This window comes from Podarcis pityusensis (assembly GCF_964106645.2).
Source record: "Podarcis pityusensis genome assembly, chromosome: 2".
NCBI classification, from domain to species: domain Eukaryota; kingdom Metazoa; phylum Chordata; class Lepidosauria; order Squamata; family Lacertidae; genus Podarcis; species Podarcis pityusensis.
In genome coordinates this window covers 97,465,665-97,478,345 of record NC_138029.1, presented here as the reverse complement: position 1 = coordinate 97,478,345, position 12,681 = coordinate 97,465,665, and the positions used below count along the sequence as shown (strand labels likewise).

The window sequence follows — 12,681 nt, the reverse complement described above, 5'->3', positions numbered from 1 at the left end:
GACCAACAACACTTTTATTTGTTCCAGGCTGCTGTGTATATCAGTTGTTTTTTATATTATTATTATTATTATTATTATTATTATTATTATTATTATCATTATTTGCTTTTTGCTAAAGATCTTTAGAAGACATCTAAAGGCAGCCCTGTATAGGCAAGTTTTTTAATGTTCAGGTCCAGACCATTTAAAGTACGTTTTCCACACACACAACGTCCCTCACAAAGAATCCTAGGGACTGTAGTTTATTAAGGGTGCTGAAAATTGTAGCTCAGGATTCTTTGGGGGAAGTTATCTGCTTTAAATGTATGTATCAGGGGGTCAGAATCAGGTGGTGGATTGCACCACTTAAAGCTATGGGTGGCAGCTGAATGTTTAAAAGCTTCCAGAATTTAGAACACATGCGTGTCAAAGAGAAGAACTCATTACCTAGTCTTCCACCTAACATATGACATATTATGCTATATGCAAGGACACTTTTTCCCTTGGGGAGCCCTCAGTGGGGCAATCCCTGCATTTGCAACCTGAAGTGGTACAGTTCAGAAAAATGCTTTCTCAACATGGTGTTAAGGAATGCCACAAGAAAGAAAGAAAAACACGCAACATGTATTTCCTGCAAAGATGTAAAGGCCACCCATCCCCTCAGTAATTCTGTTGGTCGAAGCAGCGTAACAGAAGAAAGTCCTATTCACACTTCGCAAGAAATAGAAAGGGGGGATCCTAATCTCAGCGTAAAAATAATATGTTTTTACACTTGTACAGTTCTAGTTTAGATCCCTGACACCTCCAGTTTAAACATGGATAGCATGTCTACAAAGGACTGGTCTGAACTGAAATGTCAGCCAGAGTAAACAAAATAAGGTTACATAGACTAATGTTTTCTTTCTCTCTTATTTCATTTAAATCCCACCTTTTCTCCAAAGAGTTCAAGCTGTCATATATTGTTCTCTCCAACTGTAGATTAGGCACAACTGGCCCAAGGTCACTTAGTGAACTACCTAGACGAGGGTAGTTTTGAACTCTGTGGTCTTTCAGGCCCTAGACCAATGTTCTAACAACTACACCACACTGCTTATCGGTGTTCTGATTCCAGCCTGGCAGCATCTTACATTGGCTGGGGAATCCACTTGCAGTTCTTCTCCTACTTCAATGTATCACACGAAGCACCTTAATTTACTATTAGCAGGCCTTTTGGAAAACCCTCACGTTCTTGGTTAGAATCCTGAGCCTCTTAATTGTCATCTGTATAAAAACAAGCCTTTTAAGCAGTAGTTCTCAACCTGTGGGTCCCCAGATGTTGTTGTACTACAACTCCCATCATCCCTGAGCTCTGGCCTTGCTAGCTAGGGGTGATGGGAGTTGTAGTTCAACAACGTCTGGGGACCCACAGGTTGAAGAAGGCTGCTTTAAAGAGTACACAGGTCTCTTTGCCACTGTCCAAGCAAATGTTTTCAAATCCTTCACAACTAAATGAGTTTAGAGTACAATGAGGTATTTTAGTTGAACACCATATACCAGCCTTCTCGACCTGGTAGTCTCCGGATATTGCTGGACTACAACTCCCATTATCCCTAATGCTGGCTATGCTGGCTGGCGCGGATGGGAATTGTAGTCCAAAACATAGGGAGGACTGCAATGTACATGAGAAGGATGATCTCTGTCTTCCCAGTGCCAGTACAGCAATGTCAATATCTCAGCACAGTTACTCTTAAAGTATATTAGAATCAGGCCCACTGAACATAGGCATGATAAACTGTTATATTTTATAAAATGATATCTATGATATGACTGCATTATCTGAAAAGCAAAAGGGGACAGTACAGGTCAATTGGATTCCTGGCAGAAGGAATGGCTGAAGAAAGATATTACTTAAGAATTTTGGCATCCAAGAATCTCATATATATTTACCACTACACATTCAAAACATTGTGTAATCACTGCTAAGAAGGTTTACAGTGGAACTGAGAATTCTGTAATGCTAAACTATTGAGGAAATAAGCACTAAAACAATCATAACAATAACTACCATTGTTCCAAAGCAAATTATTAAAAGCAAACAATACACTTGAGAATCATTTTTGCATTTGTTAGCATTCCTTTTGAAAATTATTCTGAGTAGCTGCCTTGCAGAAAACCTACAGTAAGAACATTCCTAGATATCTTTCAACATAAAAGATATAATGTAAATATTTCATGAAATGAATTCCATTTTAAAAGATCTGTCAATATATTTACAGTGCTCAATCCTACTTCTGCCTTTAATTAAATTTAACATACATACTTTAATGCAATTTAAATAGATTATTAGTTGTCAGAATATAGTATAAATTTTGTTTACGATTCAGCTTCTTTAAGTACTTGCATTGAGGAAACTCTTTTAACCCCATGACTGAGTAGTACTAAATGTTGAGATGAGACTTCTAAAGAGCGTCTGCTGCCCTTTGCACTCTTGCAATAATCTTAAATTACTACAACTTAATTACAATTTCAAGGCACTAAATTGAGATATTTTGAAATGGAACAGAAAGACTAGCAGTGGCAAAAAAAATCACTTACAATGATCCAGGTATTAGGGACTTCTTTTTTTTAACCAGGTGAAGGTAGTTCTGCTACAATACATTTGTTCTACATTTCAAACTGAAAATCATTTCACTTCTAGAAATTAGCTAGATAAATAGCTAAGCAATAAGCAGACTATTCTGAGTGTCCCTAATATACAAACACTCTGTATGTGTTATATTGCAGAAACTGCAAAGAGATAAAAGGGGGCAACTAGTTAACTCTGAAGTCTAAAGCAATTAGATAGCCAAGGCTATTGTGTGCGTTTTTGCTGCACGTAATTAACATGTCATTTTTGTGGAAGAATGTCAAAGTACACTTGAATATCTTTCTTGTATTGTGTTTAACTCCAGCAAATAGTGTCTTGAGTAATCTCTTGAAATCTTTCTATATAAACTGGACAAATACATAAACTGAGCAAACGCAGGCTACATTCTGCTTGCTTGCTTAATTCAAATCCTTCAGTATTTTTACTTTGTACAGAATACCTTCTGAAATCATCTCACCATTGTCAGTAGAGTTACTATTTAAGCAGTTGTTACAGGTAACAAAACATAGTTTGTAAAAACATCTGGACTATTTTCCAGTGTTTTCATATTACTGTTTTTGGAAGTTAAACTAATTTTCTCCTGTACCCCATGAAAAGCACTCAGCAATGTATAGTTATTTAACTTTACCACCAGTTCAATGAAACAGCACACCTAACTTGAGAGACAATGATAGGTAGGTTAACAGGACTACTCACTTGCTCATTGCTTACAAGTTTAAAATCTTGCCTGGATCTGGGTCTGTACATACGCTGCAAGAACAATGTGCTCTAAAAATCCATATACTGGATCTTAAAATTTAGTTGTTTTTCCTACCACAATACATATTCTTAATTATGTTATTGCATGTTCCGTGAGCTAGCAATACCCAAAAATAAATCAGGAATTTTTAGTATATGGGAAGCGCAAGCCAAATGCTTACTCCATTGTCAAGTAAGCCCTTTACTTCTGTCAGATCACAAATGGAAATGCTGTGTCACTGCAGCTATGAAAATGAAAGGCTCTGGGTTCAAGGCCTCATCTCAGATGCAGGAAACTGGATGACTGCGGGCCTCACTAAAACCACACATATGGCTGAAAGCAGTTAGGCTTGTCAGATCAAATTAACAAAAATAAGGGAACTGGCATCCACTTTCTGTACATCAGCTGAGCTGCCATGCCTTGAGACATGGACATCCACCATTCTGTAGATAGGAGGCTGTGATTTGTTACAATAAAAGACACGCGTTCAAAATGAAGCATGCCCCTTAAAATCTCGGACACACAGCAACTCTAAAAGCAGTTTTTATTCGTGCATTACATCTGCAATATCAGTGCTACATATGGAATTAGACACAAGCTAAGTTGGATATACCACAGCACTAATTGTCTTCTTACTGCCACAGGTTTAATTCTGAGTATCCTTTTTCTTAGAACTGGACCACTTTTAAAGTTGCTGCTCAGCTTAATGAAAATAGTAGGAGGTACGGAGTTGTGGTCTATGCTACATACATAAGCTGGTACTCCTTCCTCCCAGTGTCCTGACTGAGGATATGCAACATGTTTGTATAACCAGAGGTTCAGAAAAGTGGTATTCATGTCGTCATGAAGCTATGAAGAGTTAATTTGTATAATCCAGATTTTAAAAGCAAAACAAAACAAAAGCATAAAAACAAAACATCCTGAATTCAGCTAACATAAAGGTAAAGGTAAAAGGACCCCTGACCATTAGGTCAGCTAATATAGATGCTACTTTAATGTTACATGTACACACATGAATAAACGCACACATACACAGACATATCAGATGCTCTTAGGTGTTTCTTTGAAGGACCAAGAAACTCAAATGGCACATGGGGGGGGGGGTAGTGAAACACAAGGTAAAGCTGCTTGAAGTTTCATTTTAAACTACAAAAATACATCCATTCATTGCAGTAGGAAAAGGCTTGTGCTCCCATGTTGTCACCTTTTAAAACAAAACAAAGTAAAACAAAAAACATGCACACATGAAAGCCTAGTTCCATATAACCAAGCCCTGTTGAGCTGCATAAAAACATTTTAGCTCAGTGCCTTGAAGTTGCAATTAAGTTATAGTAATTTAAGATTATCACAAGAGCAAAGGGCAGTAGCAGCACTTCAGAAGACTACTCTCACCACTTAATGCCACTCAATCTTGGGGTTAAAGGAGCTTCTTTTAGTGTAAGTACCTTAAAGCAATGGAATCGTAAACAAAATTTATACTATTATACTGTCAGCCTATAATCTATTTAAATTTTATTAGAGCATCTCCAAGAACATTTTAAAGGCAGAAACACTATTGTGTCCTATAAATAACCGGACGGACTTGGTGAAATTATTTCACATGCATAGTACCTGTACGTATAAAACACATCAGATGAAATGCTTTACAGAGTTATGCATGCACAAGTTTGCATATGAATTAAATAGTGCAGCCCAGCAGCTAATGTATTTACACAAAAGAAAATTCAGTGGGTGCAATCCACCTTCATTCCAGTCAATGGAAATTCTCATTGATTATACTTGGAGATGGATTGCATCCAAGAACTTCCTGCTCAAAGAAGAGGCAAGCCACAATATCAGTTTTCGGTTTGGAAAAGTTCCCCAGTTAATATTAATCTATACACTGTTTTTCCCATACTGTAAAAAAAAAAGTCAGATGATTCCATATTTGTATTATTACTCCTCACTGTCATCGTTCTTGTATTATGTAAACTAAATTAAAAGGGGGGCCGGTGCTGCATTTTCCTTCTAAAAGCACTGCATAAATTATAATTTAGAAAGTAGAAGTCTTAATTCTCCTAACAGTACAGAAATGAAATATTTCTACCTTTATTAGTGTAAATGCTAGAGCTGGGGAACTAAGAAATATTTATAGCTTTTTTGAAAAGCTACACAATGCCACAAATGGTTTAATAGCATACATGTGTACGTCTAATGAACATGTGCTTAATGATATTATAAAGGTACCAATAATAAAAATGAATCTAATCATCAATGAAGTAGGTTTGGATGGTTATGAAACTGACATTTTCAAAAGGTAGCGTTTCTCTTATCATCTGAAATGCTACTTCAAGATCCATTTAAGCTATTTATTCATTTATCATTATTTACCTGTTGTATATACTGTCATACGGGAATTGTTTCACTTTGTTATTTTAGAAATGCCATTTATTAAAATAGTAGTTGTGGTAAGAAATTAGTTTGCAAATAACAGTTGCAATGAACAGTATTACAACAAAATGAATTATTTCAGACAAAATAAATAGCCTAACCAAGACTAACAGCACAAACCTATACAAGTCTACTCAGAAGTAAGTTCCATTGTGTTCAGTGGTAGTTACTCACAGGAAATTGTGTACATTCTTGCAGCCTTGGACTTCAAGTATAAACACACTTCCTAGGCTATGTCCCACTATATTCAGTGAAATTTACTTCTGCATAGTATTGTGCTGCAGCTATGTTTAATGGCACTTCTTTAAATTATACAAAACCAGGAAAATACTATAATAATTGCTTACAGTGCTCTTTAAAAATGAAATACAATTTTGACATTGTTCTATTTTGGCATTAAAAATCACTCAGAACATTCTGTCCCAGTGACTGGCATGTTTTACAGTGTATAAAAAACATTGCTTTGATTTCCTAAAACCCGAACTACAGAAAATAAAAACTACCATCACAATGAAACTGTTCCGGTCCATATCCGAATAACACCTCCAGAAACCCCAAATGTCTTTGTTCGCTGAGAGGATCTCTAACTGAAAGACTGAACTTCAGCTGCCCCCCCCCTTTTTTTTTTTTACAGATGCTTGAGAACTCAAGCATTCCCTCTCTGCACTTCAAGGTGTTACAGATGGGGGGGGGGGGATGAAGTTGTACATCAAGGCATTGCAAATACACAACTCAGCCAAATCAGGGAATGCCTTTTCTTAAATTAACTAAGTCTTGCAAACAATAATTAGGTCAAAAATACTATCTGAAATAGAACAGATAGGCTTTCCTCCAAGTTACAAGGTTTCACAACAAAGATCAGTATTTGTAATGGTCCCATTTCTGCATAAATGAACATAGAAGTCTTGCTGCCTGATCGAATAGTCCAGATCTTTCAGTGAAGCAGCTCCTAACAACAGCCCAGCAGCAGCTTTGTTTGATCTCTCCTGCCTTCCTTAATCTGGGTTGTCAAGGTTCACTTGTTGGAGGCTGTTTACTTTACTTTAAAAAAAAGAAAGAAAGTGATTTTTCTTTCTCTCCCCCCACCCCAACCTCTCATACAATGACTAATCCAAAGACTGAGGAGGGAAGAATGCTGCCAATGCAAGATGTTAAACCTGAAATACATTTCTTTGCAATGAGATTCTAGCTGACACAATTTGAATAGCAGTGCGTGGAAAGTCCCCCCCCCCCCCACATACACACCGCCCTGTCGTTCTGCACAGTGCTAAGATGGTTAAACAAAAAAATAGAAGAGAAGTTGAATTCTACATTTTTTAAGCAGTTCAAATTTATTTACTGTTCTCTTATTCTGATTTGCAATCCTGCCTCTCAAGATTCACGGGTTAGTTGGTTGGGTTGCTTGCTTGCTCTTAGCAGAACTAACTGGATCTTTGGGGGGGAAACCTGTCCTTTAAAAACTTGGGAAAAACTCAGGTTCATTAAAAAAAATAAATGAACAGTTATTTTTGGATTTTTGTTTCTTCTTTTGCATCTTACAATTTAAGTAAGAGCAAATGATATAAGCAAAATAGCATGAGCCTTACATTTATCTGCAATGGTACAGGCATTTCCTTGGGTCTCCTGATGCTTTATAAAATTAGATAAACAATGAACGTCTGATATAATCCGAGAACAAACTGTAAATAAAATGTATTTTTAAAGTGCTACCACTCAGTACACGAAGACTCAGGATTATATCAGACATATACAGGCTATGCAAATATTGTTCATATTACTCATTCTCCTAAAAGTGACCAAAACTGAAACCCTAAACTTCTAAGAGCAGAAGATCTCATTCTCCAAGGATTTGTTATTCAAGAAGCAAGAGTAAACAGCTGGCTGTTGGGCTCATCATTCTAAAGAGCAGGGGATGTGTTGTTGTTTTTAACAGAACCAACTTTCCTGTGGTCATTTTCAGGATGCAACTGCAACACTCCCACCCAGTTCAAAACCAGCACAAGCTGGGCCACTGCCTTCCCTAGTCCTGCCTGTGGCTTCTGGTCTTTCTGCACTCTTTCGCATGAAAATGGGAAAAAATTAAACCATGGCAGACGGAGACAGTGTAAAATCAATACACTTAGTAATCATCCCAGCAATGGTATTTTAACACAATGGCTTGGAAATAATTAATAGCGGGGTGGGATGAGATTGGAGGGGGGCGAGAAATGTCATCATATTTTATGACAGCACTTTTGTTTTTGGTAAACTCCTGAACTCGTTTTCTTAGCTTAAAAACAAGGAAACTATATTTTTATGCTTCCTCTTCTTCCCCTCCTCCCGCATTTTCACTAGAAACAAAAATCCGAGCTGGCAGTTCTGAAGGTTTATATCTCTTTTAGGGATGAGGTTCAGTTGCTTTCCTGTATTGGGGTTTTTGTCTGGGTAGGTTAGGGATTTCTGAAAGCCTTCACTGGTTCTCCCATACTTACCGATAGAAAAAGCTCTGCGACTGTGTGATCGCCACCATCAGCACCCAGCTCCTAAGCCAAAGGCTGCTGTTGCTCCTGTGCTCTCCGGCAGGCAAAACTTTGGGCTCTATAGTCGAGAAGAAACCAAGGGTACTTTCAACAAGTCTCCACAAAACAGGTTTTGGTTAAGAGGTGGGGGAGGCGAAGAACTGGAGGAGGGAGGGGGTGGAAATGTAAGGTTGTGTCTAAGGGAATGATGGGGGGGGGGGGGAGAAAGCCTTGGAAAGCTCTTGCAAGAAAGGGATCAGGAAATCAGATATAGTAATAGGATCTAAGATTGTCACAGACGCACACGCGCCTACACACACAGACACACACCCAGCCCTCTTTCCTGCTCAGCTGGGATCTGCTCTTTTTTGCAGATGCACCAGGGGCAAATCATGGCAGGCTGCCTGGGTGTGTGAAGTTGCACATGTATATTCACATACTCCAGGTCAAGAAGCGGCAGCAAGTGAACAAGCGAGGCGCGCAAGCGGCCGCCGGCGGGAGGCTGAGCGCGGACGGAAGATGCGCTCCCCACCTCCGAGCTGGGAAGGAAAACATCGAGCCCGGGGTGGGGGACTACCGGCTCGCCACCAAGTCACTTTAGAGGTAGCCGCAACACAAGACTCAACAGCAACCAGCTGCGGGGAGAAACTAGGGTGGGGTGGGGGGAGGGTGCCGAAGGCAACCAAAGGCCCGCGGGTGCGGCGCCGGGAGAGCCGGCGCAGCTGGAGCCGCAACGCGCACCAGCGGGCGCGCCAACTTTTCCCAACTTGTCCCGGCCGCGAAGGCGCTCGCCCGGCCGCAGCCACCCGAGGCAAAGGAACCGCCGGCGCGGCAGCCGAGAAGCAAGCGAGCGGCAGCAAGCGAACCAGAGCGGGGAAGCTTTAGCGCAGGCACCGGGCGAAAGGTGGAGGTGTAGAACTGTGCGCTTTGTGTGACATCGGGGGTGGGGAGGTGGGAGAGAGGAGAGCCACTAGTAAGTGGTGCCATTTGTGTGTGCGCGCGCGCGTGCGACTGTGCATGTCAAGTCGTTGCGGATGTGACTTGCCGACCGCCTTGGAAATCGCCTGCCTAGGGCTCCCTCCAGTGTGACTTTGTGGAGTGTGCGGCGACCGGGTGCGGGGCGAGAGGGAAGGCGCGCGGTTCTTGGGCACGGTTTGTGCCGGGGGGTAAAGTCGCTCACTTTCGTAACTTAGCGCTGTGGACACGGCTCGGGTCACCACTTGCGGCCGTTGTGCGTATATGCGCGTTTGTGGCTTCCCCCTCCTGCATGGAGATCCCCCCGCTTTCCTCGTGTGGAAAACTACGGTCTCCACGTGCGTGGCTGCCGCGTCTCAGCGCGCCTTGAGCCCGGCTGCGCGCGTGGACTTGGGTCTCCCTGAGGTGCGCGGCTGCGCTTGCCTGCCTGCCTGCCTGTGCAGGCGATTGTTGCCAGCGTCGTCTTTGTCGTTTGTGTCTGTGAGAATGCCTGTTCCCGCTTCTGAATGTTCCTTTGTGTGACTGAGGAGGGGTTGTGATGTTATCTTTGGCGTGGAGGGGACCGGGGAGGGGAAAGAGAGGAATACCAATGGGTCAGTCCGGCCCTTGTGTATCACCATCACCAGCAGTCTGACATTGCGAGAGTTGCCATAGTCGGCGCTGCCGTCGCCGTATACAAATTGGCAACGTGTCCTCCGCGGCTTGCAAGGAGATGTGCTGCACACGTTAACAAACCCACGGGCTGCGGGTGTGGAGAGGCGTGTGTGTGTGTGTGTGTGTGTGTGTGTGTGTGTGTGGTAGGGGGAAAGTCTGACGGCAGCCGCTCCACACGGAACCAGAGGAGCGCAAGAAACGGTGAGCCGCGCGCGTGTGTGAAAACAACCGGCGAGTTCAAGTTCAGTGAGCGTGTAAAGGTGTGAGTCCCCAAGGCCTATGCACTGAAGTTCACTGTACGAAAGCAGCAGAGAGGAGGCATGAGAAACACACGGGGCAAAAAGTTTGTTCCAAGTGGGCGAAAAGTTATTTCGCCCGCCTCTTCCTCGCTGAGAAGTACCCCAAGTGACCAAGGGAAGCGCACACGCCCCGCCGGCAAACCCTCCAAACACTCGCCGGCCCCCCTCGCTCATCCCCCCACCCCGCCGCTCTTCTCCCGCCTGAGGGACTTTCTTCGCGCAGGAGCGCGCGCGCGCGCACACCACACACACCACACACACATATACACACCACACACCGGGGGCAAAGAGTAAAGAGAAGCTGCTTCCAACTTGCTGCGGTCGTGTGTGCAACGTCCAGCGCGTGGAGAGCGAAAGGGTGGAAGGGAGCGCGGGGCCGGATTTGGGGGGTGGGGAGGGAAGCATGAGGTGCAAATACGGGACATAAAGAAAGAGGAAGAGGCTCGGAGGTGAAGGAGCCGCGGGTTCTTCCCATTGCGCCTGAGGTGCTTTATGCAAATAGGCATGTTTGGGAGTGGGGGTGGGGGAGAGAAAGGAATGGGGGGGGGGAGAGAGATGCCGAGGCACGTGGAAAGGTGGAGGAGGAGGGGGGGTTAGAGTCAGGGGAGGGGGGAGCGCTGAAGAGGAGTCGTGAGGGGATAGAAACAAAACAAAACAGGAGACTTAAAAGTGGATGAGAAAAGGCGAAATGGCAAACTCACCCGCTGGAAACGGCCTGGCGGTGCCAGCTAAGGGGCTCCCCCCACTGCGGGCGGGTGAGTGAGTCTGCCTGCCTGCCTGTCTGTCCCTCCCTTCACTCCACTCACTTCCCTCACTCCCTCTCCAAGCCAGCCAGCCAGCCCCATGCAGCAGGCACAGCGTGCAACACAAGCCACACAATAAATAACAATAGAGCCCTCCGCTCGAGTCGGGAACTAGCTTTCCAAAGGGGGGAGAGCAGAGCAGCAGCAGCAGCAATCAGGCAAGGCAGAGCAAGGCAACCCAGTAGCAGAAGCAGAAGCAGCACAAGCAAGCGAGGGAGGGCAGTCCTCCTCCCCCACCCGTACCCCCCACATCCCCTTTCCCCTCCCCCCAATAACACACACACGCGCGCGCGCGCTGGACTAAGCTCCTCGCGGCTTTGCTCCGAGTGCCTTGCAGCCACTTTGGAGTTGGGCTCGTTGTTTTCCCCCCTTAAAAAAGCTTTTTTTAAAGAGAGGGCGAGGAAAAATAACACCCCGCGGAGGGAGATTTTGTTATTTTTTGCTGTTATGAGTCCCTGACGTCACATCCACCTGCTGGGTAAACAAGGCTCAGTGCAAAAAGAAGGGGGAGAGGGAGAAGAGAGAGGGAGATATCGCAGTTGCAGACGCGCGCACACACAAAAAGAATGGGAGAGAGATGAGGAGGAGGAGGAGAGGGAGCGGGCAGGAGGGAGTGCAGCAAATAGGGGCGGCGGGGGAATCTGCGGGAGGAGATTGGGAAAGAGGAGCGAGGGAGAGGGGAAGAAAACTAAAGAGAAGGCGGCGGCGAGCGGGGTGGGGGGACGAGAAGAGGAAGCGGAGGCAGCCCGGAGAAGAGCAAACAGGAGGGGTTGGGGGGCAAGGTAAGGGGAGATCTGCGGCGATCTCCAGGGGTCGGACTTCGGCTTGCTTTGTTGGATTCTTTTGTAAAAGGGGAGGCGGGAGGCGCTAAACAGAGATGAAGAGTGCGAGGGAAGCAATTGGAAAGTGCAAGTGCTCTGGGAGCCAAATGCCGGCTTCCTCTTTCCCCGTCTCTCTCTCTCGCTAAGGGGTTCCCCCCTCCACCTCTCCCCCTGTGCACTTTACCCAATGAAAGGAGGCGAGTTCGAGAGGTGAAAGTTCAGCAGAGGGACAAGCCCATGAGTGCAAGGAAGCCGATATGTCCACCATGCAAAGGGAGTGCGTGGTGTTGTCTAGATCCGGGGAAAGTCTCCCTCTCTCTCTCCCCCAACACCCCGCATTCAGAAAGATCTCGTCTCCTAATGGCCCGCTTTAGGAAACTCGGAAGGAAGGGGGAGAAACTCTTCCTCCTCTAGCTCGTTTCGAGAAAGCGACCGGGAAAGAAAACATTCGCGAGAGGCTGGTTGTTTATTTGCCTTCTCCGGTTCCTCTTAGGAACACACACCCAGGGGCTAGCATGCCAATGGGTTGCTTAATACATATTACCTGCTCCTTGCGTGCATTTTAGAATAAAGAGTGCTGGGTGGGTTAACACTCTTGAAAAGTTGCTGCCCGTGCATTCAAAATCTTTGAACTTGAAACTGCTTTCTACGGAACGGATGAAAAGAGAGGAAAAAGTTGCTGTTCATCTTTATTGTTAGTCCCATCTGTGCTGGCATCACCATCCCTGGCTCTGGCCACAATGCTGCAGAACTTGCCTTTTGTGAGATAAAAAGAGATTCACAGCACAGAAGCTGCTAGCATTTGTGGCTACAGTGGCTATACCGGTAAACTGACTTTTTCCGCGGAGAAGCAGGCA

At 44.3% G+C, this 12,681-nt stretch overlaps 1 protein-coding gene across 12 annotated transcripts in view; it reads right to left on the bottom strand.

Annotated features, from left to right (window-relative positions):
• The window catches only part of FOXP1 (forkhead box P1), a 539,690-nt gene extending 528,492 nt beyond the window's left edge, over positions 1 to 11,198 (bottom strand). For 7 of the 12 annotated variants that reach the window (XR_013982997.1, XM_080995726.1, XM_080995729.1 and 4 more), the window contains exons 1-2: positions 10,902 to 11,196; positions 8,246 to 8,351 (exon numbers count right to left, since the gene is read on the bottom strand). The gene's annotated coding sequence lies outside the window, so the exon portion shown is untranslated. Of the gene's footprint in view, positions 1 to 8,245; positions 8,352 to 10,901 lie in introns of all 12 variants that reach the window. The other 5 variants (XM_080995718.1, XM_080995717.1, XM_080995721.1 and 2 more) reach the window with 5 other exon arrangements.
• Between the last annotated feature and the right edge of the window lie 1,483 nt (positions 11,199 to 12,681).